General features: G+C 47.4%; 1 long non-coding RNA gene across 4 annotated transcripts; it reads left to right on the top strand.

Annotated features, from left to right (window-relative positions):
• The first annotated feature begins 1342 nt into the window (after nt 1–1342).
• LOC311583221 lies at nt 1343–9929 on the top strand. 4 transcript variants are annotated; one of them, XR_014774412.1, is made up of 4 exons: nt 1343–1420; nt 1818–2049; nt 4681–4825; nt 5194–6574. It is a non-coding gene; the product is annotated as an uncharacterized lncRNA (long non-coding RNA). The 4 variants fall into 4 exon arrangements; XR_014774415.1 differs by having other exon boundaries at nt 1375–1581; XR_014774413.1 differs by lacking the exon at nt 5194–6574 and adding an exon at nt 8403–9929 and having other exon boundaries at nt 1375–2049.
• Nucleotides 9930–26129: the final 16200 nt, after the last annotated feature.

Genomic DNA, 26129 nt, shown 5'->3' on the forward strand with positions numbered 1-26129 from the left:
AAAGATTTAATAAAGTCACGAGTAAACACCAGTCCTCTCCATAGACTGGTGGGGAAATCTTAGTCCAGAGGCCTGGTGGGCTGGCACTGGGGCCCACAGTCTTTCTATGTTGACCCTTGATTGCAAAACAGCTATTGAAGGGCTTATTAACCCTTTCTTGTTAGAATGATGCCAGAAAAGCAAGGATGTATCTCCGGGCCTGCTTCTGAAGGTCGCCAGCTGTCGCCAGTCCTACAACGTTGTTCTGTGGTAGGAACGCTCGCTCAACATGGTTCCTGAGGCTCGCCAACCAGGATGGCCTCCTCAAGGACTCCAAACTCTTTTCTTGAGCTTTAGCGTACATACAGATCACTTGGGGGGGGAATGGGGGTTGTGGAGGGGGGTCTTGTTAAAATGCAGGGTGGAGGGAGGGTACATGTGATTCTGTGCACATATGCATGTGCAGACCAGAGGTCAATATCAATGTCTTTCCCCACTGATTTCCCCCTTGTTTTTGTATCACAGGGTCTCCTGTTGAGCACAGCAATCTGGCTAGACTGACTAGCCAATGATCTCCGCCATCCACCTCCCTCAGCCTCTCTCCAGCCCACCTCAGGGATGGCAGACACTTGCCACCACAGTCGGCTTTCTAGGTGGGCACTAGGGATTTGAACCCACATCCTCCCTCATGCTCGTCCAACAAGCGTTTTACCCTTTAAGCCATCTCACCACTGCTCTGTAGCTCTACCAAGTGTTCCTGTGACCCTGCGGCTATGGGCCATGCTTCACACAGCAACGTCACAGAACCTTCTCAGCCTTGAGCAATCTTTTCACTGAGACGCAAACATGCGCCTCGTTAGGACAGGTTAGTCCAAAGCCAGAGTGAGCTGTACCATGCCCATGAACTTCTGCCAAGCTGTCGTGTCATCTCCTACAACAGCATCCCCAAAACGGAGATTTTTTTTTTCACAACGAACCAGCTGGAGGTTGAGATAATCACAAGCCTTCAGATATGAGCTTCATTGCCAGAGCAGATAATCGTACCAAAAAGGGGGAGAGAGCTCCAAGGCATTCAAACCTCTAGGGGAATATGACTTGCGATTTATTATCGTGTGAAAAGCATAAATGGTGGTAGCCACATGGTTTTTTGTTGTTCTTTTTTTTTCCCAGGATATAGAAAAATTGATAGCATCGGAGTTGAGCTATCTCCTGCCAGACTCCACTCCCAATGCACTTCCATCCTCTACAGACCCAGAGGGCCCCCCTCAGCCTCGTCTATCAAGCGGGTCACACATGGTTACCTACTCCAGTTAGATCGAACGATTGCGAGAGGAGCGTGCCGCGCAGTGAGCTCTCTGTACCACGAGAACGTCGCCGCCCAGAACAACGTACGATCCCGGGGGAAGTGCTGACGTCCCTCCGTTCCTGCTTGGGAAAACAGGTCACAGGAGTGGTGGCAGGGAAGCGAATTCCCGGGGAGTGGCTGAACTCAGAGGCCATGGTCTTCAGCCTTAACACTGATCGCCATCAGCCCTGTCCCAAAGCCCTCCTTAGCAAGAGAGCTGCAGAGCTTTATCATTAAGAGGCCTCCGCTGCCTTCAGGCAATCGCTTAGATAGTTTTTCTTTCTTTCTTTTTTCTTTTTCTTTTCTTTTCTCCCCCCCCCCCCCGCCCCCCAGCCTTATTACCAATCTGCCTTTCTTAGCAGAGGTCACGAAATGGGCAGGGGCTGTCTCATCTTCGTTATAATCCACTGTTTGAAACATTCAATTAAGCTTCAGATCAGGCCCCAGAACTGAGGCCGTTTTAACGAGGGGAAGTAATGACCTTCTGTTGCAGGTGGCGTCTGGCACACCATCAGTTTTAATTCTTCTTGATCCTTCTGCACCCTTTGATAGCCGGGATCAAGGGTTCTTTCTACGCTCGCAGCGCATTGGAGGACTTCTAGGGACTGCGCGGGCTTGGTTTTCATCCCTGCGCAGAGTCTCAGGGAAGCTGGCCATCACCTGCAAGTTCTCCACGCTTGCTTCAATTTACCAAAGATTAAAAGACGGGGCCTTGTGGCTAAACTGTGAGTGTCTGCATGGGTTCCCAAGGCAAGTACACATCGGGAGGGTTCGGAAGAGACAGTGGGAGAGCCCCTTTGATTCTTGCTCCTTGGGAGGAAGCAGAAGAGAGGACACTTGGCAGGTTTAATGGGGCGCAAGACCGGGAGTACCCGTGCATCTGCACGCAAGACTTCTCCAAGTAACGCGGGCTTCACATTTGGAGAGTCCTGGCTCTGGAGGAATTTTACTTCCTAAGCCAAAACATGGATGTTTTAAGGAAAAGACTTACTGTATTTCTCATCTCTGATAAAGGGGATGAAGGACAGATAAAACACCACCTTCCCCCACCCCACCCCATTCTCCTTATCCTTTATCAAACCTTGGAGCCTACTGTATACCTTGGCGCCTACTGTATACCTGATTCATTCCTGAGCTGCCACTGAGCGGGTAGCCCAGTCCAGTGTTCTCTGCCTCCAGAAGTTTATAGTCAACTCTGAGGGATTAACACACACACACACACACACACACACACACACACACACACACGGAAAAGATAACTATGGAAATAAATGTTTAAAGTAAATACCAAGTTAGCTGTGAGGAGTGGGCTCCTGTTGTGGGGGTGGGGGTTGCAGCAGCCTGTGGAACATGTTTGGGAACGCATTCCTGGGAAAGAAGGGCTGGCTGCTAAAAACATAAGGGTGAAGCCGCAGCTACACAGAAGTTACCGGCAGGTACTTGTCAGCTACGAAGCGCGTCATAAACTGTCAGCATGCGTGCTGCGAATGTACACTTAAGCGACCACAAGCGTTTGGGTCCTCACATCGAGCTGACAGTCCAGAGTCTGTGGTTTGAGTCTCAGCTTGGTCACTAGTGTTATGGAGAAGGTCCCTGAGCTTCTGTGCAAGGTGGGGATACCCACCTTGTGGGGTTAGCCTTGGGATTAAATGAATTAGCGAAAAGGGTTTAGGGTCACAAGGGTTTGCTACCTTGTGAAGGTCAAATTCACTCTGCTTCTACTGGGAGCTGAAGTGCCCTCTCCTTTTCATATTGAATCTCCTGACTCTCCTCCCTGGAGGTGGGGGGGGGGGGGGGACAAAAGCAGCTTCTCCCTAGGCAGGACTGCATGTCCTTTCAGGGCTCCTTGCATGCCTGCCTTCCAGCAAGCTTCCCCCTTCGCAGGGATGCCTGCCCTCCTGCCCTGACACTGGGACTGGATCATTTCAATTCAAGAAATGGCTCCCGGTGTCTTTTCAATTCTTACACTGCTCTTTCTAGCACCCAGACAGTTTATCAGGAAGGGTATCAGCAAGTACTCTGTGCTTCGCTGTCGTTAGATGGCACTGGCGTTGAATTGAAAGAGCCTTAAAAATAGCCATCCATCATTTGATGTACGTAGGCAGTGATCTATATTGATATGGCTCCGGCTACTATCTGAAATGGTTGTCTTTCATTTTACCCTTTATATGAGGGTTATTACAGTGCACACCACTTACACCAGACATGGTTATTATAGACAATTGGTTATAGTGGACAAAAACTGATTTCCCAAACCAAACATATTAAATCCAATACATTTTTCATAGGTTATAACCGACAGAAACCTTGGTTTCAGCTGACATTTTTCTAGAGCTTTTAATGACATTACTATAGGACTCCAATGAGGGTAAGGAGCGATGGCAGGTGTCAAAAAGAGACCAAGGAACACCGAAGGTTTCATTTCCAACAAAATAATTATCTAAGGGTGGGAAACTACTTTGGAGTTAATCCCCAGAGTGCCCTTGGCTCAGGTGACAAGTCCTCTGGTCTCAGTTTCTCTGCCCCCTCCCCCTCCCCTCACCCCACCACCCCCTCCCCCTCCCCCTCAGCCAGGGGCCTCATTTGGGGTAGTAGTAGTAGGCTGGGCATAGCTACCTTATTGCAAATCAGCTAGGCCACAACCAGTGGTGTCGCACCCTCACAGGTCACTGGCCTTCTGAATGCCTTTCTGTTCTTGCTACACTAGACAAACAGCTCTCTTTCAGCCATGCTAAAGAGGTTTTCAGTAGAAGCAGGAGGATAGACTAAATGACCTTTGGGATCCATGCCTTCATTTCTGTTTCTTTCACAGGAACTATATAGAAACTGCCGTCAGTTTGCTTAATGCCCCAGCCCAGCCCATGTCACTCAGTCAACTCCCTCCTCCGCCTCTGTGGGTCCCCTACCGAGCTGGCTCTGTGGCTCCTAGCTACTGAGCACTGTGCCATGTCTCTTCAACCCTTTACTCAAAGCCAAGGTTAGACTTTCCTTCTCTTCCTGCCGCCACCACCTTTGGGTGGGCACAAGAGCGAGCTGGGCCCAGCAGCCATTCATAATTGAACAAAAGTGACCGAGCCCTTTGGACACTCGGGACATGGACATCTCAAAGCTGTGAACTCTGGAGACAATGGAAAATGTGCTTAAGGTTTTTCCTCAGCCTCTTACACCACATTGCCCCGATAAGCGTTCTCACTTTACCAACCCTTCTTTTCGGAACAACTGCAGGCCACCTGTGCGTCCTCTGAGGTGCCTAGTAGAAAACATCTTGAAAGTTCTAGAACAGAGTTAACCCACACGAGCTGCTACCCTCCCCACCCACCCATGAACATCTTTGACTTTACCACTCATTGCCGTAGGTTACCTCTTGCCTGTTTGTCTATCTGCCTGCGGCCCGTTCACCAGGAGTTCCTCGATTTGGGATGAATCGACTTCACCTCAGAATGCCTGCTGCCAAGGTTACAGCAGATGCCTGCTTAAGGCTTGTTGAATGACTCTATCAAGGTTTGTTTCCTTCCCTATACTGGTTCCTTCCTTTTAAGGGGAGGGAAGTAGTCTCTCAGTTGCCTAAAATAACTGTTAGAGGGGCTCGCTCTGGCTCACACGGTTGCAGAGTACAGTCCACTGTGGTGGGGAGTCATGGCAACAGTACTTGAAGTAGCGGGTTCCATCTTATCCGCAATCAAGAAACAGAGAGTGATGGACCCGGGTAAAGGAGACATCCGCTTCTCGCATTTGCACAGTCCGTAGTTCCAGTCAGGGACTGGTAGTTTTGTGCCCAGGGCTTTCTGCACACTGTTTCGCAGTAAGCAGCAAAGGTTTTGCCTTTCTGCTCTGAGCCCCTTCTTGTTCTGTTCCCCTCTCCCTCTCAGCTTCCTGTGGAGGAGCCTGGCCATGCAGTCCTGGGAAGCCTCACCTGTTAGAGTGGGAACTCTGCCTTGGCCAGGTCTTGATTAGCCACATCCTTCTAGTCAAAGTATGAACAAGTGCGGCTGGAAAGATGGGTCACTAGCCAAGAGCACTAGCTCCCTGCCGGGGGACCTGGGTGTGGTTCCCAATATCCACCTGGAGACCCACAACCATCTGTAACTCAGGTTCCAGGGAGCTCAGCTCCCTCTTCTGTCCGCCTTCAGCATTGCACACACATGGTGCACAGATACCCACACACAGGCAACACACACACACACACACACACACACACACATATAAAAAGACAATAACTTAAAAAAAAAAAGGACAGGGCCTCTGGAAGGCAAGAGTAGGCACCAGGGCCTGCACTCCGACCACCCTGTGCCTTAGAGATGGCATACTTCCTCCCCAGCCCATGGGATCCAGCTATAGAAGACGTGGGAAACCGCTTCAAGGACTGTGGGTTTGTTTCCCAAGACCTGAGGACATTGCTCACCCCTTCTTGTGTTTCCTACTGGAATATTTCACCCTTCAATTGATTCTGAGACAAAGTGAAAATCATTCTGTCAGGATGGGAAAGTGACCAGGATGTGACAGTCCCTCATTCCTTCCCTCACCCCGACCCCTGCTGGACTAAACGCATCTTAGGCTCAACTGCCTAGAATCTTCCACCAAAATGCTGCAAACAGCACTGCTTTGCGTTGGACAGGCTCAGAGACCCACCACACACCCACCTCTAACCCTCCTGCCCCAACAGAGCTCCCAAGGTGCTTTGCGTGAATTTCACTTCCATCCTCATGTGATTGCATCCATTTCCTTTCATGTTGTTGCTGCGCCCTGACGACTGCAGCGCCTGACAGACAACTTAGGGGAGGCAGGGTTTCTTTGTCTTTGTCTTCAGGGGATGGGGGGACAAGGGGGGGTGCTTCAGTCTGTCAGGTGAGGAAGGCACGGCAGGAGCCTCTCTTTCCATGGTTAGTGGGCTACACAGAGAAACCGTGTCTTGAGAAAAAGAAACAAAAACAAGGAAAAAAAACAAGGTGCGAGATGAGTGGAAAATAGCACTGGACACTGTGCTGCGGGCCTCATCTGTAACTCGGTGTGCAGCAAGCACACACACAACACATGCACACACAAAGAACCTCAGTGTTCTCCATCACAGTATGATGGCTGCAGTTTACAACAGTTTATTAAACATTTTATAAAGAGCCACACGAGAAGTCAAAGCCTCCCAGAACAGAGACGTGATAAATGCTGAGAGGGAAAAGCCACGGCCCCGATTCGATTGGTACACACTGCAAACGTGCATCAACTCCTCGCCGTGCCCCTTCCCCCCACCCCCCCACCCCCGTGAACATGTAAAGTTCTATGTCAGTTAAAATCTTATTTTAAAAATAAAGGACTTCTGAGAGAGAATGCTGAGTCCCAAGTTGTGCTCTGCCCCTTCACTAGCTGGACACATGGCCCAGATTGCATGTCTCTCTGTAAAACGGGACTAATGGTCCTGGTACTGTCCTCGTCATGGTTATCATGGTGACTAAGGGACTCAGAAGAGTGGCTCACACCCACTCAATGCTGCACTAAGGGGAGTGGTTTTGTCTGAGGGGAAATAATTGTTCCTCTCTCACTGGATCCTGGCGGAAGTGCAGTAGATGTTTGTAAGGTGCTTGGCATGGGCCTTTACAAAAAGTAAGAACCCTTACAGCATAAACGCTGCACCCTGTCTCTAGTGCCCTTCCCCACACCTGCTGGCATCCTTGCCTGTCCTGCGCCCCAGCATGGGAACCATGTTCCCATTTCATGAAGCCCTTTCCCCAAGGAGCCCAGCCGAACGCAAGCTTCTGCCTGTTGCCTTCATGAAGGCCTTGCATTCTCAGTGGCTCACGTGTGGAACATGCTGTCCTTGTCACTGCAGCACAATAATGTGTGCGCGTGCCATCTCTTCCGGAAACTAGAGACTCATAGAGGGCGAGGCCTGAGCTAAAATCATGTCACCCTGCCCACCCACCACAAGCACTCCATCGATATGTGAGGGCTTTTAAATCTTTATTTTCTTTGTGTATGTGGTGTGTGTGTGTGTGTGTGTGTGTGTGTGTGTGTGTGTGTGTGTGCGCGCGTGCGCACACAGGCACACGTGCACTTGCTTGTATCTGTGTTCACTACATGTATGCAGGTACCCAGAGATAAGAAAAGGACGTTAGATGTCGTGGAATGAGAGTTACAGGTGGTTGTGAGTGCTGGGAACCAAGCCTGGGTCCTCTCTGAGAGCAGCAGGTTCTCTCCGCTGCTGAGCCTGACCTCCTTCCTGACCTCCGAGCCATGACTCAGGCCCTGTCTGCAAAGCTTTTTAAACAAAGAGAAGCATTGGGGGAACTCAGATTTGGTCCAAGAGAAGGTGAGAAGGAAACTTTCTAGAGTGAAACTTGTTTGACTCACTTCCTTCTATTGGTCCAGGTTATTTTTTTATAAAGGCCCTTCTGGGGTGGGGGCCTTCTAGATGACTGGGAGGGTAAACGCGCTGGCCACCAAGGGTGACAACTTGAGGTCAATCCTGGGAACTCACAAGGTAGGAGGAGAGAACAGATTCCAAAACTCATCCTTTGACCTCCACACACATGCATGGTATACACACACACACACACACACACACACACACACACACACACACACACACGAGAGAGAGAGAGAATAAATAACAAAGTAATTTAAAATTTTAAAAATTCTTTTCTTTTACACAGGATGAAATGTGTCTTTATTTGATTATTATTTTTTTTTTAATATTTATTTATTTTAATGCATGAGTGCCCTTTCTGCCTGTACCTCTACAGGCCAGAAGAGGGCATCAGATCCCAATATAGATGGCTGCAAGCCACCATGTGGTGGCTGGGAACTGAACTCAGGACCTCTGTCAGAGTAGACAGTGCTCCTAACCGCTGAGCCATCTCTCCAGCCCCTGGAATGTATCTTTAACCCCAACACTTGGGATGCGGAGGCAGACAGGTCTCTGATTCTGAGGCCAGCCTGACTAACATAGCTATTTCCAGATCATCCAGGGCTACAACAAAAAAGAAGGGGAGGGGCAGGGGAGGCCAGGAGTGGAGGGAGACTCCTTAACAAATCACTGTGCTTTTGGGGTGGGAGGGGGACTGACAATTTCTGCTTTCATTTTCAGCTTGCTTTGGCTGGGAGCATGATGTGAGGCGTGGCCAGCTCCTGGTGTAGGGACTGGCCAGAACCTGGGCAGAGGGAGAATGGGGTTGAGTGAGGCAAGTGAAATCAAGTTTCAGACTTCCCTGCTATGGAGTTCCGAGCCCCAGCTATGTCTCTGACCTTCCCCTGTAGTCTCCATGGACAACTGAGAACTCCTGCTTCATCACATGCATCCTTCAAACCCGGCTTGCCTTGAGCAGTTTCAAGAAAACAATAGTTTGTCTTTCTGGGACCTTAACTTTCCAGACGGGTTCTTCCAAGAAAGGAGGCAGAGAGATGAGATTCTGACCTAGGATTTCTCTCGGGCATTTGCAAAAATCAATCCTCCAACAAACTCCTGTGTTTTATATTCAGAGTGTTGGTGCATTTGTGTTTGGTATTCCTGTCTTTGTATGAACACCTTGCATCCAGTAGCCCCTCCCGTGAATACAAATACTTGATGAATGAACAACTGATTATTCTGCTAAATAGATCAAGCAGAAATCATCTCAAAATATGGGCTTGGGGGGGCAGGGGGGGCATCCTACATTTGGCTATTAGCTTCTCTACCACATCCTGCATCATCGGAGTCCTCAGAGAGTCCTAATGTCCCAGGCCAGACAGAAAAGGGATAGATTGATCCACTATGTTCCTGTCACCGCCACTGGCTGGTGAGCTCAAAATCCAAAGGACCGTCCAATATATGTAAGAGCTACTTGTTGGGGTACCAGAATCCCTTGCCGAGGACACACTGGACAGCCCAGGCTGAGAAGGCAGCTCTTGCTTGTTTTATCAATTTCGTGTAGCAGAGGCAAACAGCATAGTTCCTCCATATACCAAGGCAAATTTTGAGTGGTTGTTCCTCCCGATTAGCTTTTAGCTGTTCCACCTTCTGCCCCTGCTCTGGTCCAGAAATTCAGCCCTGAAGTTCAGCACATAGACCCCCTATCATACTAGAAAGGCAGAGGGGTAATTATTTAGTTGAAGAGATCAGACTCCCATTAAAGATTTTTGCCAGCTGAAGGGCATGTGACTGCTTCCTTCATACACTTGTATTTACTGACTTATTAATCCATTATTTAAGTGTTCTGTAATTTAAAAACTTCCTTGCTTCGTAAGTAGTAAGACTTTCCAGTTAACGACAATCATTGTCATCCCAACACCCACTATGTTCCTAATTAGCTCTGTAATTAAATTGCCAACTAAAGAGAACTGGAAAAAAAAAACCTCTTCATTGGATAAAGTAAAATGTCCTTAATTATGATGTCGTATCTTTGATGAGCAGAAGTAGAAACGCACACACACAAGAAATTAAATATAAATGCACTCAACTATAAATGTCATCTTTTCCACACCACAGCTCCACACTCAAGCCACACACCAAAGGTGTGCCTATGCTTTCGTAGGAGGGTGGGTGGGAGAGAAAAAGGACAAAGGAGAAACTTCGTTGTTTTAATCTTGCTTCATGAAAATAATGATGTTGATCAATTTTCCTGATGTCTATAACATAACAGAAAGAGAAGAGCTGTTGGAGAGATCGCTCAGCAGGTAAGAACTGCTCTTCCAGAGGACCCAGGGTCAGTTCCCAGCACCCACCCAGCAGTTCACAACCACTGGTAACTCCTGTTCCAGGGGAGCCAGTGCCCTCTTCTGGCCTTTTTGAGCATGCACATAGTGTGCAGGCATAATGCAACCAGGACACTCACACACATAAAATAAATAAATCTTAAAGAGAGGAAGAAGGAGGGGGAAAGGGAGAGAGGGAGAGAGAGAGAGAGGGAGAAATGGCTGTGAACAAACAGTAAGAAAGAAGCTCTTTTTTTTTTTTCCTGTATTTACATTTTACAAAATCTACCCTTTTCCCTGGAGGGTACAGAATGACGAGTGTGCTAATTAAGTTCACAACTGCACACATGAAGTCAGGAAATACCAAAGGGAAAAAAAATCCAACAACTTCCTTCAGCCAGCCTCGTTGCTGGGATCGCCTGTGGCATTTCATGAAGGCACACACTGTCCTGTTGTTCAAGCCTTCCAAATACCGAAGAAACCAAGGAAATTTAGTTCTTAATTAATTGAGTTCTTCACTCATTCCCCCCTCAGTCTCTCTGCCTTCCTCAATCCAATTCCCCTTCCAAGTCCATGTGTGCCTGCTTTCCCATGGCTTTGTTTTAAGGCTTGGGGCTGGGGGTTACGTTGTACACTTCCATTAGGGAGAAAGGAATTTAGCACAAACATTCCAGAGGAAATTCTAGTAGGGTGATGAAATTTAGTGGGGAAATTTTTATCTCAAGGAGGACATGAGTTTGGGGAAGTCCTTAGCAAGCAGCCGTTTTCCATAGGCAAGGACTGCTACTGTAAGCATGCTAAAGCCGGATTTGTAAATGCCTTCTGTGTGTTCGTGTATGTGGATGCGTGCATACGTGCGTGCATACGTACGTGCATCTCTGTGTGTGTATTCACGTGTGTGTGGATGCATGCATGTGTGCGTGCATGCGTGTGCATTCGTGTGTGTGTGTGTGTGTGTGTGTGTGTGTGTGTGTTCGCGCGCGCGCGCGCGCGCGCGTGTGCTGCTACAAGGATGCACACACAACCTCGGGTATTTTTATTCAGGCACCATTTACCTTTCTCAAGACAGGGTCTCCCATTGGCTGCAGCCTGCCACGCCCAGTGAAAGCCAGGGCTCCACCTGCCTCTGGCATCCCCCAGTACTGTTACATGTTAACAGGAGTTACACATATATACACCGCAAAGCCCAGTTTTTTTATGTGGATTCTGGGGTTTGAACTTAGGTCCTACTATTTGCTCAGCAAGGATTTTGCCAAAGAAGCCACCTCTCCCATGGTATAGTTCTGAAATGAGTCCTAGGAATTGAGTCCTGAACTCTAGTTGGCACCAGCTGCTTTGAGGTTTGAGTATAACACACCACAAGTGCCAATGCTTTGCCCTTATTCCTTCTTTTCTCCCAGGCGTGACTCAGCATTTTTCTGGTTAAAACTAAAACACTCAAAGAATATACAGATGGCCTCTACATTCGTAACTCGTAGCTGAAGCCCACAGCCACAGATTCTTCTGGCCAGCACCATCTTCCTCTGGGTCCTTAAAACTGAGTGAGAATTGTGACTTCTATCCAATCAACCATGAGCCTCAGAACAATCACAGAAAGTGCCGGGCCACTGGGCCAAGCTCAAACAAACAGAACCAAGGGCAAATCATGCAAACCCAATCAACTGGACTCAGAAACTGTCCCTCAGACAATATGTCTGCTCACAGGTCTTTGGAAAGCCTGCCTCTCCTCACAAAAGAAAGGCCGCACCTCTCCCAAGAGCACATGATTCCGGGTTTGGCTGGGAAGTCTGTCCCTCTGTATCACACATCTCTGACAGGGCCCTCTCTCTACACAAGGCACAGACGCCCCCACACGAGCTTCCTAACGTCCTGTGCTTCAGGAGACGTCGGGGTGTGAATCCGCTTTTATTTTAGCAAGGACTCAGATCCTGCTTGTCACTAATCCCCTCCCTTTTTTGTCTCATGCCTCATCTCTTGCCAAATGACATCTCAAGTACCACTGGACTTGCCTTAAAGGGCAGAACCATCCTACCTTCCCGCTGTTTAAGAGGAGAAATGGATAATGTGGCTGAGGGACTTTGTGTCCAATGAGGGGTTTGCGTTCAGACTTGCACATGTGAGCAAATGACTGTCACCAAGGGAACCTGTTAAAGAATTAGTCTAGTGGCCTCTAAGTAGAAACTGGGGGTGACAGCTCTCATCCTTCCTGACAGAACCCTGGGCTCCACTCCACCCAACTCAATCACTATAAGACCCCAGAAGCCCACGGTTTCAGAAGTTTATCAAGCGAGCCCAGTGCGGGTGGCCTGCAGGCCACACCTGACCCAGGAGTGTTTATCTACAACAGCAAGATAATTTGCAGCCCAGGTCTGGGGAGAGCCTGGCTTCAGGATATTGGAATGTGAAGAGGTCAGGGCCAAAGAACCGGACTGGGATGCTGGAGCCTGATGGGTCAAAGGTTACGTGCCCACTTTTTTTCTTCTGAATCCAAGGAACAACTGAGAGTGCCTTGTTTCCCTGTGTCCAAATGCATCTGTCAGTGAGATAAAGAACGGCTTGTTCACAGCGTGCTACAGATTTTCACTGGGTCCCTTAGAAGCAGACTTATGCCCGCCCCCAACCAGTCAGCTCAGGCAACTACTCTCTCTGTGTCTCTGTGTCTCTGTGTCTCTGTCTCTCTGTCTCTCTGCCCCCGTCTCTGTGCGTGTACATGTGTGTGTGTGTCTGTCTGTCTGTGTGTGTGTGTCTCTCTGTCTCTCTCTGTATCTCTGTGTGTGTGTCTGTCTATCTGTGTGTGTGTGTGTGTGTCTGTGTGTGTCTCTCTCTGTCTTTCTCATCTCTCTCTCTCTCTCTCTCTCTGTGTGTCTCTCTCTGTCTCTCTCTCTCTCTGTGTGTCTCTCTCTCTGTCTCTGTCTCTCTTTTTCTCTCTCTCTCTCTCTCTCTCTCTCTCTCTCTCTCTCTCTCTCTCTCTAGGTCTCACTTTGTAGTCTTGGCTAGCCTCAACTCACAGAGATACCCCTGCCTCTGCCACCCAAGGGCCAGGATTAAAATAGCTGCTTTCTTCTGCTGCTTCTCTGTCACAATCCAGACTGCCTAGTATTTTCTTGCATTTCCAGGCTGTACGGTGACCAGTCTGGACTTCGAGAATCAAACCAGGCAGCCTGGCATAGAACTCGAGTGCTGTTCCCACGCCCATCCCTGGAACTCTTAAATCCTTAGTTTTGCTTAATGACTTAAGACATGGACCCAGGGGATCACTCTTTCTGCCCCATTCAACCCCTACACAAGAATAGAACTCACATAGCCCTGCTTTAATTTTTATCATATAAATACTTAATCCTCCATTTTAAGAATGCATTAAGATTTTTTATTTCTTAATCAGCTCACTTGACTGGAGACAAAGGTGTCTGGTGTTCATGTTTTCTTCTGAGTCCTGTTACTCTGATAAAAGTTCCCCCACAAGATTTGGCCCTCACTCACCACTTCTGCAGCTGCCAATTAGTTTCCAGAGCCTCTATTTTACAAAAATGTTTCTCATTTTTTAAAAAAAAATGTAACTGAATGTCTGTTCATCACAGGGTTTCTTGTGTTCTGTCCCAGGGTGTTAAACATTTTTCGGGGTGACTTGGGTCAGCTTTGAAATTTTTCAGACAGAGAAACTTGAGAAGGGCCTGGATGCTCTAGTGTGTTCCTCACATCCGGTTAAATATTAAGTGGATATTTAACATGGAGCTGCTGTATCTCTTGACTGACTTAAAGTGCACGAAATAGTTTACAAGACTATTAATTAAATGAGAGAATTGCATGGGTGCACATGCTTTTCAAAACCATTTGCATTGGCCCAACATTGCCCTTTAATTTTCAGTTGCATTAAAGTAACACACTTAACTGCAAAGGGTGGACGGCTGTGCAGACGCTGCTGGTGATGGAACTGGAATGGTGACTTCTTTCCTAAAGAGGGGAAAGAGTGGGAGAAGAAAAGAACTGGCCCAAGAGGAACTGACTCCATCCCATTCATGTTCCCTATTTGTGCTACTTCTGGATCAAGTTTTTAATTTAACAAGATTTCATTGGGGGAGGAGGCGGGTCAACCCCAGTTGTCTGGGGCCAGAGTGTGCTCCACCTGGTGGTGCAATTGATTTTTGAGTGAACTGGGCTTTATTTCAGTACAACAGAGCAATTGTTTGATTGCCTTTAAGCACTAGCATTCTTGGAATCTGATGGGCAAAAATGATAGATAGATAGGTAGGTAGATAGATAGATAGATAGATAGATAGATAGATAGATAGATCAGACTGCAGTGTGCAGCTCTCCAGGCTGCTAATTGCATCTGACCCATTATCCCCTGTAGCCCTGCTGTAAACTCCAAGACAGCTGACTTGGGGTTTGAAACATGAATGGAAGGGCTGCATCTGTAGGTCATCAGACTGCACAGCGTCCATGCCTGGCACATTTTTCTAAGACCTGGAAGGGAGAAGAAATAGATATGAGTAATTATGCCGGGACTGCGCATCCGTCTGTATCTGGGGTTGGCAGACCCAGGCATTGGCCCCGACTCTGTCCAACAGCACCCAGGGAGGGGAGATGTGGGTTGACTGTCTCAAAGAACAGTGTCAGAGACATCAAGCAACCGTGTGATCACTGCACCCCTGGGAAGAAACCCAGAGGAATGCTCTTCCCCCTTCCACACTCAACTTAAAAAAAAAAACAGGGGGGTTGACATACAGTCAGCAACCCTTTCTTCTGCCTCTAGCTTTATCTATAAAGATTCTCTTACTTTACAAAGAAAAAACGCCCCTGCCCCCCCCCCATCCCCACCCCTACCCTGACCCGTGTGGGCCTAGGAGTATCTGTGCTGCTCCCCAGACAGGATCTTACACAAGGACACGAATGTGCACCTTTAGCTCTGAATCCTCTTGCCATAGCTCTCTCCCTGGGGGGATTCTGTTCTGCGTTTATTTAACAGTGACTTTAAAAATAACCAACGACAGCCAGGTGGTGGCGCATGCCTTTAATCCCAGCATTTGGGAGACAGAGGGAGGCTGTTTGCTGTGAGTTCGAGGCCAGCCTCGCTTACAAATCGAGTCCAGGACAGCCAAGGGTACACGGAGAGACTCTGTCACGAAAAAACAAAAACAAAGCAAGCAAACAAACAAAACGAAGAAACAAAAAGCAACCAAGGACAGTCCTGTAAGGGATGGAAAAGTGTCTGAGAGGAGAAGGCTGAAGAATACTACTGCGGGAATGGGGACTTCCGCTTCAAAAAGGATCGGTGGGGAGAGAGGTTGGGGCGAGGCCCAGAAGTGAACTGTGGCTGGGAGAGGAAATGAGGCCCGCTCCCCCACCCCCAGTTCTAGACGCTGGAGAAGGTAGCTCTGAAAAGCAGGCATGGGGATTCTCAGAGAGTGACGCAGCATGCAGGACCACCGTGTCAGGCCCAGTGCCACAACCTGCAGCGCACCCAAGGCAGAAAACAACCCCAAGATCAGCACTGCTTCCCAGAGCTGTGAGGCAGCCCAAGCTGTAGAATGCCTCTGCCTCGGTTTATAAAACCATTGAACCGAGCAGTCATAATCAATAACACAGAAATATCCTCTGGGGGAGGGGGCGGGGGTGGGGTGGGGATTCCACAAGAGAAGGCGGTGTGACAAATCCCAAGTGAGGTCATTGTTAGACTCAAAACCAAGATTCATCTCATTTGCTGAGAGCGTGTGAACTTCCCTCCCCAATCACAGGAGCCACAAGAAAACACAGGTCTTGCCAGGAGATACAGCAAGCTTAAGCTTAAGTCAGCACCATTGTGGGGAGGGTCTGGCTTCGGCTAGGATGCCCTCCAGCCTTTATACAACTGTCTCCTGGAGTAGGCAGGTAGGCAGACAGTGCAGCTCTGCCTCTAAGACAGCCAAGGCGTTGGTGTCTTACATGCCTCAGGGCCTCACTGGGTTTCTCACAGGTCCAGGCTGCCCAAGCTCTCTCCTTTCTAGACTTTTGAGGTCCCTGCACCACTCTGTGACTCTGCCTACCTTTGTGCTTCAACCTTAGCCCCAGAGGGGGAGCCTGATCTGATACTGCTTGTGGCTCAGGTGATGATCAATTTCACACGTCAGCTTGACAAAGGGATGGTAAGCCAGTCATTAATTAATTAATTAATTAATTAATCGTAAGCCATTAATTCTTTGCAGCCCTGTGAAGCTATTTCTGAAAAAGACCAAATATTTGAACTGATAGACCGAGATCACTGTGGCCAAGCGGGTGGGCACCATCCAATCCACTGAGTGCCTGATTAGATAGAGGAGCTGGAGGAAGAGTGGGTTCGTGGTTTATGGTTGAACTGCTGCCCTGGGTCATCAGCATCTGGTTCACACACCTTCTTCACACTCTGGTTGGAACCAATCCCTCTAGCTCCCTTGGCTCTCGGGCCTTCCTATGTAGAATGGAAATACCTCCCAGGTCTCCGGTTCTCCATATCACAGACAGCAGCTTCTGAGCTTCCGTAACCACATGAGCCAATATATATATATGAGCCAATAGATATATCTTATATCTATTGGATATACACTTACACCTATGGATTTAGCTTCCATGGAGAATGATGACTAATACAGCTGGATTCGGCCCTCGTTTATTTTTCTTATAGAAGAAGAATTTAATTTTAGCTCCCACGAATATTTTTTTATTTACTCCCATGGCTCAATGGAGTCATCCCATCCATGCTCTTAGCTCAGAGAGTTAGAGTTAGAGACCAGGTCTACACCGCACCTGGATGCCTATATTTGCCAGTAAACAGAAGCACATGGAGTTATTAATTAGCATTTATGAGTTAATTAGCATTCATAAGGAATGTCAACACAAGATGATGAACTAAGCTAGATTGTTTGGGAAGGGGAGATGAAGGAGAAAACTTCTCCCTCTACTTGGATTCGTCTAAATGTTACTTCCCTAGAATGGGGCTTCCACGCAGGAGACAGAAGAGATAAACACAAACATCCAGGGAAAGGCAGTAAATTCCCTGGATCTGAGGGTGGCCTCTCCCGAGTTTCTGGCTCCGATTACTAATCTGCCTCATATTGAATGGATTTGAGGCTGTTTAAAGAAAACATACAGTAGCTTTATAACCAGGCAAGGTGGCCGTGTGGGATTCTCCTTCGTGAAATTTTGAAGTGGAAAGGAAATTCAGAGATCATCGCCTCATTGCCCGTGCTTCCAGTAAGGAAACCCACATCCTAAAGTGACAGACAGAGTGGCAGAGCTGGGTCTACAAGCCTCACATCCCCACCCCTTCTCTATGACTCAAAAACTTGATGAAACTGGCATATCAGCTTGGGAAGAGGTCCGTCTGAGTCCCACATTATGTCTTTTAGGTAGTCACCCTGTCTACCGAGAAGGTGTGTGCAGTGTCTTTCGAGAGCAGGGTGCCTGTCACATGCATTTTCAGCCAGTCTTCCAGCCCAGCTTAAGACCCTCTGTCAGTTGACATCTGTGCTTTGAGTTCTTTTGTGCAGGACAATCAGGCAAGTCACTGTGGGAACCACTGAGCTTTCGTGGGAGTGCGCTGCACTTAAAGAACACACCTTATTAGAGGCTGAGGGGGGCATTGGGAGATGGAGGCAAAGAGAAGAGCAGAGGTGGGGTGGGTGAGGAGAAGGCATGGTTAGAAAACTCACAGTCTCTAGAGGATTATCCACCCCCAGTTGGTCCATTTATGTGGAAATCTGACCATTTTCACCCAGATTCAAGTCACATCTGAACTACATTTCACAGTGGTTTTAACAGATTAAAGCAAACACCTTTTAAAGCTTTTCCCACATTCCGTCCACCCCAGGTGTTCTGTTCACTAAGGCTACTTACAGAAGGACAATTCCACTGTTCGCTTGAAGGCCTCCCCTTCCTGCCTGTCTCACATGGTAATTGCTATTTAAAAAAAAAAATGTTTCTCTCACTTCTAAAGGATAACCTATATTTCTCAATTATGATGCACAGTTTCAAAGTCAGCTCTCAGGAGCAGAGCATCACTCAAGAGTCCCTTTACACAGTGGACAGGTTGGTATCTTGGCTATGTTAAAGCATGATCCGTGGAGGCCGGATGGCACATGAGGGAAAACCAAGTGCTAAGCCACGATCCAGCTGTCATGAGAAAGAGTCAGTAATAACTCATTTCTGTAACCAAGCTTGGTTTCCTTTGTTGTGCATTGTCTATGGTTGTTAAGACAACGGTGGCCTGTGTCACGTATTTGAGTTCATCTACATCAAATGTTGAATTGTACTTAAATTTTACTTTCAACTTGATGGCCAGCTTGTTGCCACATAGTTCAGCATTCTTCTTGTCACTCAAGACAAGGGCTCAGTACTTTCTTTGACTTTTGTGCTCTGATCACATGATGGTCTTGTGTGGGTTATCTGCCTTCAGAGTTACCATCTGTGAGCTTAACTAGAACAGTGAACTGATCTCAGCCAATGAGGCCTTCCTATGCACCACCAGTGTGCAGGGCCTTCTGAGGCTCTGGGTATATGAGAAATTGTTAATTTCCCCTACCAAGCCTTTAGGTATTACTATCATAAATATTATGGAGGAAACGGTCAATTTTCAACAATATATAAAATGCCAACTAGGCATTATCAGACATCTAGAAGAAGCCATAAACAAGGAGTACTAACCACAAGCATCTGTGTTTAGCCACCAGCTTTGCTTGGTATCTGCCACAACTAAAGTTTTACGTTGGTACAAATGCATAATCCTCTGTGACACACCAAGCTCCTGGTATGGCTTTCTGTATGTGACACCAAGCTTTCGGCACAAGCTTTCTATATGTGGCATCTGTTCTAAGAGAATACTCAACTTCCATACAGGTAAGAGGAGTTGCCACTGCAAGCAGGAAAGTAGAAAATACAAGACAACCGCATTCATCCCTGCCAATGGCCTTATGCCATCCATAGCATAAAACCTGTGTCCCTGTCTTTGCCTTGACCTCAGCTACAGCAACATACACCTGTGAGAGTCATCACCCAAACCTTTGCTCTGCTTGGAAAAGCCCTCTATCCAGATCTCCTGTTTATTGCCTACAAGGTAAGCTTGGCCTTTGACTCCCACCAGCTACCTCCTCCTATTTTCCTCCCAAGAACAGCACTCTTATGACCTTTCTATGACCACCTTGACTGTTATATTTAATATGAGTCCGCCTAAGTTCCTTTCTTTCTTCTTTTTCTACCACCAAACTGAGACTCTCCTAAAAGCAAGGGAAAACACCTTATTTCTCGTAATCATTTTCATATGTCCCATACCGAAGAGAAAACCTACCACACAGTGGCTCCTTAAGAAATGAGCAGTGGGGTTGGAGAGATGGCTCAGATGTAGAGTACTGTCTGCTCTTCCAAAGGTCCTGAGTTCAATTCCCAGCAACTACATGGTGGCTCACAACCATCTATAATGAGATCTGGTGCCCTCTTCTGGCCTGCAGTGTACATGCAGGTAGAACACTGTATACTTAATAAATAAATAAATCTGAAAGAAAGAACCATGAAGTGGGTAACTGCCCTCAAATAACATGAGAGGGCTGTAGGGAGATGATAAATGCCACCCAACAGTCTAACCTGGAGACTAGAAGTAGAAATGCTAATTTGGTACCAAATACCCAGAAAGCCTGGAAAACAAAACCAACGAACCACGAGAGTAGTAACCTCTGAGCCAGGTGGCATACACCTTTAATCCCAGCACTTGGAGAGGTAGAGGCAGGTAAATCTCTGTGAGTTCGAGGTGAGCCTGGTCTACAAAAGCAAGCCCAAGACAGCAAAGGCTGCACAGAGAAACCCTGTCTCGTGGGGAGGGTGCGGGGCAAAGAACCCCTGTTTGACTGACTCAAGCCCCACAGACTCAGCCACTACCTGCAGCTGGGGCAGAGGCCTCTGCACTGTCTTCAGGTAAGGGCAGCATGATGTTAGGCATTAACAGAGAGGACAGCCAACTTCTGCAGGCCCAAAGAGGGCAAGAGGGCGGGGACTTGCAGACTTATGCAGACAGCGCCATTGGATAGATTTCAAGGTCCTATTCTTTCTCCCTCAGAACGTGGTGTGACAAAAAAAAAATAGTACAGTCACCTAGAGTGAGCATTCAAATTCCTCTCGAACCCTGTCAATCTTGGGATGAATTTCTGCCTCTACTGTCAACTCTTCGGCCTCCTAATTATGAAGGATCCGGCTTGCTTTATATTTAATCAATAAGGCCTTCAGGTTTTCAAACTAATTGCTAAATTAATTACCTCCTTTCCAAAGCATTTATGCCCCCCTAAGTAACAGCCATCCAGCACTACTGTTCTATTTCCCAGCATTCCATTCCAGCTCGCATGCTGTCTCTGACCTCCAGGGATGGGGGTCCTGGTTGCTCGTGGCTAAACCCAGATTCTATCTTCACAGCTTCAGTTCAGACTTTTCCTGTGCCAACTCTTTAGGCTGGCCACCCGGAGAAGCAGCAGACTTTGGATCAGGTATCTGTGTACAAGAAAGTTACTAGTGCGTTTACTTAGGACCAGGTTCCTAGGAAGGAAAACAAGGATTGGCGGGGCCAAGGGAGGAGCTGAGCGCTGCTGACGTCAGAGTAAATGCTTCTGCTATCCTCGCTAAGGGCTTTGAAGCTGCTTTGAACTTAGCAGTTACTCCAAGCTGGGGTCAGGGTCTTCATACCTAGGCAATGCCACTTTGTGAAAACAGGCTGTCTCAGCGGAGGAGGTGTGGCATCGAGTGAAGAGGCCTAGTTCTGCAGAAGACAGTCAGCAGAGGGGACTGAGATGAGGCTGCCAGCCAGTGAAACACAGGGCAGCAGGAGGAGCGAGCCCTTCATTCCCAAAGTGGGATTAGAATGGCACAAAACAGGGAATTCTGCCGAAGCCAGTACTAGTGTTTGGTTGCTGTATGACCTTGAGTGAATCAGACATGCTCTCCTGGCCCGAGCTTCCTTATCTATAAAGTGGAAAACGATGGAGGGGAAAAATAAAAAAAAAGTCTACCTCATAGGGTTGTCATGGAGACTAAACGGAATAATGATGCAACGCACCTTAATACAGAGCATTGTACATAACAAGCGCTGTAGCCTCTTTTAGCTGTAAGAAGCTTAGGGCTTATATGGGAAGCTAAGACTAAATTATAGAGTACAATGAAACAGTTGCTAAATTGTGGGCATTAGGAGCTTAGACGCAGTAAAAATCGAGGAAGCAGAGAAGGGTTTCAAAGAGAGGAGGTTCAATAAACACAGGGAGTTTGGAAAGGTGTAGCAGCCGAAGTCGTCTTCTAGAGGAGAGATTAACAAGAGCAAAGACCCCAGGACAAGCATGGCGCTTGCAGGGCCATGAGCCCGTCAGCCTGGTGGCCCCAGAGCTCCTGAGCCAGAGCTGAGAGCTTGGCGATCCATCCAGGAGCCACTCAGGAGACCACAGCTGACAGGCCCTGAAGTAGTCAGAGGAGCTTTCCGAGAAATGGAAATGTGACAGGAAAGGGAAAAGAGGAGGAGAGCAAGGGGTAAAAGAAGGAGAGAAGAAAGGGCCAGGGCAGGGGACAATGAGAGGAGAGAAAGGGCTGGGAGCAAATTGGAGATTAAAGCCAATCCAGAAAGGCAGGCCTTGCGGTTTACCCCTGTAATCCCATCACCAAGGAGGAAGATGCGGAAAGCTCCACCGCAGATTCTAAGCTGGCCTGCTCTAAATACCAGGTTTCAGGCTAGACAGGGTAACGCAGTGAGACCCTGTCTCAAAACAAAACACAAACAAACCAACCAACAAAACCAGAGACAAGGAAAAGGCTTAGTGTGAAAGGGTGCTTGCAGCCAAGCCGAGCAGCCTGCTCAGTCCTCAGAGCCCACATAGTGGAGGCAAAGACAGCCTTCAACAAACTGTCCTCTCACCTCCACATGTGAGCTATCACACACACACACACACACACACACAGAGAGAGAGAGAGAGAGAGAGAGAGAGAGAGAGAGAGAGAGAGAGAGAGAGATTTTTAAATGTAAAAAAAAAAAAATTAAAACCAGTCCAGAGAGCACAGAAACAGAGAAAGCAGGACATTAAGAAATAGTGATCTTTTCATTTCTGAAGTTCTGCTTCAACGAGTTCTGCTGGTTACTCCTTGGGGGGGGGGGGGGGCGGGGTAACACACATAAACTTACTAGGAAGCCTGTGTTTTCTTTATTATAAATAGCCCCAAATTAATGCCCTTCCCAAAATGCCTACTTTCCCAACAGGTGTGATATTCTACCATCTGCCCGACAAAAGAATATAAATGTCACTAACTTCATTTAAAAAAAAAAAGCAGTGTAACTGACTGCTCGAGACCCTTTTAATTACTGTGACGCCTAATAATTGTACTTGTGTAGCACATGGGCCACACACCCAGTTGTAAATGTAGCTCCCGCCACGCCTCTGATAGACCAAGGCTTGCCACTCTCTTTTCAGCAGACCCACACACTCGACAAATGTTTACTGGTCCCTTCATGCTGACATTGTAAAGGTGTAGAAATTGGCTACGTGAAGTTTGATTCATACTTTTCGGGGAACTCGTTTTTCTCAACTTAACGGAGAACCTCCCCAAAGCAGAAACCATGGCTTTTTCCTCCCCCAAAGTCCTAGGACATCTACAAGAAAAAAGGGACTAGTTTGTAAATGTATGGAGACTTTGTAAAATAGAAGTGAACCCCGCAAATGAGCAGTAAGTCCACGCTGCTGTTGTTGCAGATGTTACCTCTGGGCCGTCACTGGATAAGGCCTCACTTCCTGGGGAAACCCCTAATCTAACTTCATGTCTCCTCTTCTGAGTGATAAAACACTCACTCATCGCCCAGACACTGTGAATTATGCAATTTCCACAACGCTTTGCACTTATTGGAAGCTGAGGTTGGGCCCCACACTAAGACCTGCTTTTTCTTTAAAGACTTTTGGCTTTCCATGAAGTTTTTTTTTTTTTTTTAGATTGAGCAGGAATAATAATAATAATAAAAAGAACTCAGAATCTAGAAATCACTCCAAGTCAATATCCTCCTGCTAGTCTGGGCCGGGCGTGGGAACATTCTGTTTGGCAGTTCCGAGGCCCTGGCTTCTATAATATCAAATAGCCGGCACGAAGGAGAAATAACTTGCATGTTCATCGTTTCTCTGGCTCAAGCCCCAGGGTCTCGTTGTGTGGGTGAGACCACACTCCCGCGAGTATGCAGGTGTGTGGTCATTCAGCTCTCTGAGACAGAGCCTCCAAACCTCTCGGGCTTTGTGGCATAGTCCCAGGGAGCTGGAAAGAAGACTGCCACAAGTCTGTGTCCCCCTAATACTGAACCTTCTACACACACGCACACACACACACACACACACACACACACACAAACCCAGGATAGACACCATTAAAAAGCTGGGGGCCCTGGACACTTGCCAAGCCAGAGACCACACTAAAGGAGTGGCCAGCCATTTCAACGGTAACAGTAGTAACTCCTCTGCCCCTCTTGCTCCCTAACGTGGTCCAGTGAGTGACAACGGGACACACTTGCTCTCTGAAGAGCTTCATGTGTGAATCTGAAGCTGGCGGAAGCAGAAGTGAGGACTTGGCTTCTCCCTTTGAAAAACACGACTCCAACTCCTTGACTGGATGTCACAAGGGGAAAAGCATCTCAGAGGTTTTTTGTTGTTGTTGTTATTTTGTTTTTTGTTTTGTTTTGTTTTGTTTCTCCCTTTTCCTCTTCTCGCAGGAGGGTGGCAGAGCTTGTCCACCACTTGCCACATTTGTACATGAAAGTTAATATTTCCAAGGCCCTGCACGGGACACCTTTCCCAGGATTCATGTTCTCCGTGGGAAACTGAAATAGCACACAAGAGTTACCCTAAGTAGATTTAAATAATTAAATTCAAAAATTCTCAAACCACTTGCTGTTTCAAATTTATTTCTTTAATAACAACGCAGACTCGGCAACAGGCTGGATTAAGATTTCATTTATTCGAAATTTAAGGTGTACCCAGCTCTGGGTGTTGTTTTTTAAGTATTTAAGGGGAAATTTGTGCTTGGTGAAAATGAAGAGACGGCAGCATTATAAATTCATTTCCTCTATTAGACTGCAGGGCCGCGGCTGCATGCTGCAGCTGTTCCTGAAGGCCTGGAGGGTGAGCTGCAAGCAGACGACCCTTTGTTTCCCCCAATAGGAAAGATTTGGCCAGCCCCACACCCTCCCCAAGAACCATTTCCTCAGTGGCGCCAGGCAGTTGGGCAGGATCATCTGGGGCGGTTTTCATGTGGGAGGCCAAGGCATCCTCTGGGATTCCAGGGCCAACTTCTAAGGATCCATTTTCACCGTGACCTCAAACCAAGCCTGGTCCCAGACCCCAAAGGCAGAGGCCACTGTGGCGTGAGCACAGTTCACTGACCTCCAGTGTATGCAGCAAAGCAGAAACTGGCTGAGAAAGCAGGTGTTACATCGTAGATGACACCCCCACGGTACTGACTATTCATACTAACCATTTTCCAAACAAGTGAGTTTCTTATACAGTCATCACCACCCCCAGGCATTTCATATTCTTTTTAAGTACAGAAACCTTAATTAGATTTTGACCACAGACCCGGATTTGACTTACCCTGACAGGGTTTCCATTAGTGTAAACTGTGGGGGAATTCGGTGTTTTAACATCTGTGTGCCTGAGGCCTATCTCACATTTACTGCAAAACTCTGAAAACCCTCCCTTGTAAGGATCTCCTTTTCCTCACGCTCCCAATTTCACAGAAGTCATTTCAGCACCAAACAGTAATTAGCAAAGGGATGGGCCTCAGCTGACATGAATGCAATTTATTGTTTTCCAGGAGGCCCTGAACCAAGCAAACAAAGAACACAGCCTAGCTGTCTGGCATTTTATGAACTTGTATTGTGTGGTGCACCTTACTGAAGGGAGCTCGTCGGGAGAGACCCAGCAGTTTGTGTGTGGCAACACAGAGACTCAGGGAGAATGTTAATTTCACTTCAATTAGGCAAGTTTTGTGGTACCTCAGCCTGCAATATAGGACAGCCACTTTTATAATGATCTTCCACATTAACTTTATCATCACCAGACTTCTGCATAAATGCAACCTTTCATCTTTAAAATGCCAACACTTTTTCAATTTTGGCAACCGTACAGCACCGCTAATTATTTGCTCATTATGTGTGGTTAACTGATGAATCATTAATAAATGAATGAATGGCTAATATATTTTTATGGTAATTGGAGATATAAGTGATTGCAGACTTCCTTAGCTCCTCAAAATGGCACTGAATGAGCAGCGCTGCCTAATTGTTTACAGATGATATTTACACCCTGACCCAGCGTTTCCCACAACTGTGGTTTATCGCAGGCAGATCTTCATCGGCCCAGAGTGATGGTTTGTTTCAGATCAGCCCGGGCAGAAGGGAGCGAGCGGGTGGCACTATGACCAGTGATTCTGTCACCTAGTCCATGGATGGGTCCTCACGGCCATTTTCTACCAACTCAAAGACTGGACTGTATGTGTGTGTTTGGGCCTTGGCAAGGGCACAGCCACAATGCTGCTGTGGGTAAGCTCGAATCAAGCACACGACAATGACTGACTTTCACACCATCCAACTGCCGCTCATCTTTCTTGGCGGACAATGGAGTCCTGGCCAGCGGCATACCAGCCCGGAATCTCTGTGGTCGAGGAGTTTAAGGACAGCCTTGGACAAAAGTCCGGGGGCATAAAGCCAACCAAAGCTCCTGGACTCCCTGTGACTCACCATTCCAGCGCTGGTTTGCAGGCTCAGAGACGAACCACCGGATTACCAAAATTATGCCCGGCGTGCTGTAAATCAGTCAGCACCCACAGTTTAAAACAAGGAGTCTGTATTTGTTGACAACCCTGAGGAAAATGAAAGATGATAGAATACTAGCCAAATAAGGCTTGTTTAGCCTCATGCAAACAGATGGAAGATCAAGTTAAAAATGCAGAGGAGATTACCAATTCTTAATTATAATTATTTAACCAGGTGGGTAGTTTCTCCTAATGAACATCTCCATGAAAACAGAATAACTAATGACAGTCTTAAAGAAGCCTTTGTCTTTCCGTGTACTAATGACCATATTTATAAATATGCAGCAAGGCCCCCGTGTACACTGCTAATGATAAGTAATTAAGCACCAGG

Source organism: Acomys minous (assembly GCF_964271855.1).
Source record: "Acomys minous genome assembly, chromosome: 14".
Lineage (NCBI taxonomy): Eukaryota > Metazoa > Chordata > Mammalia > Rodentia > Muridae > Acomys > Acomys minous.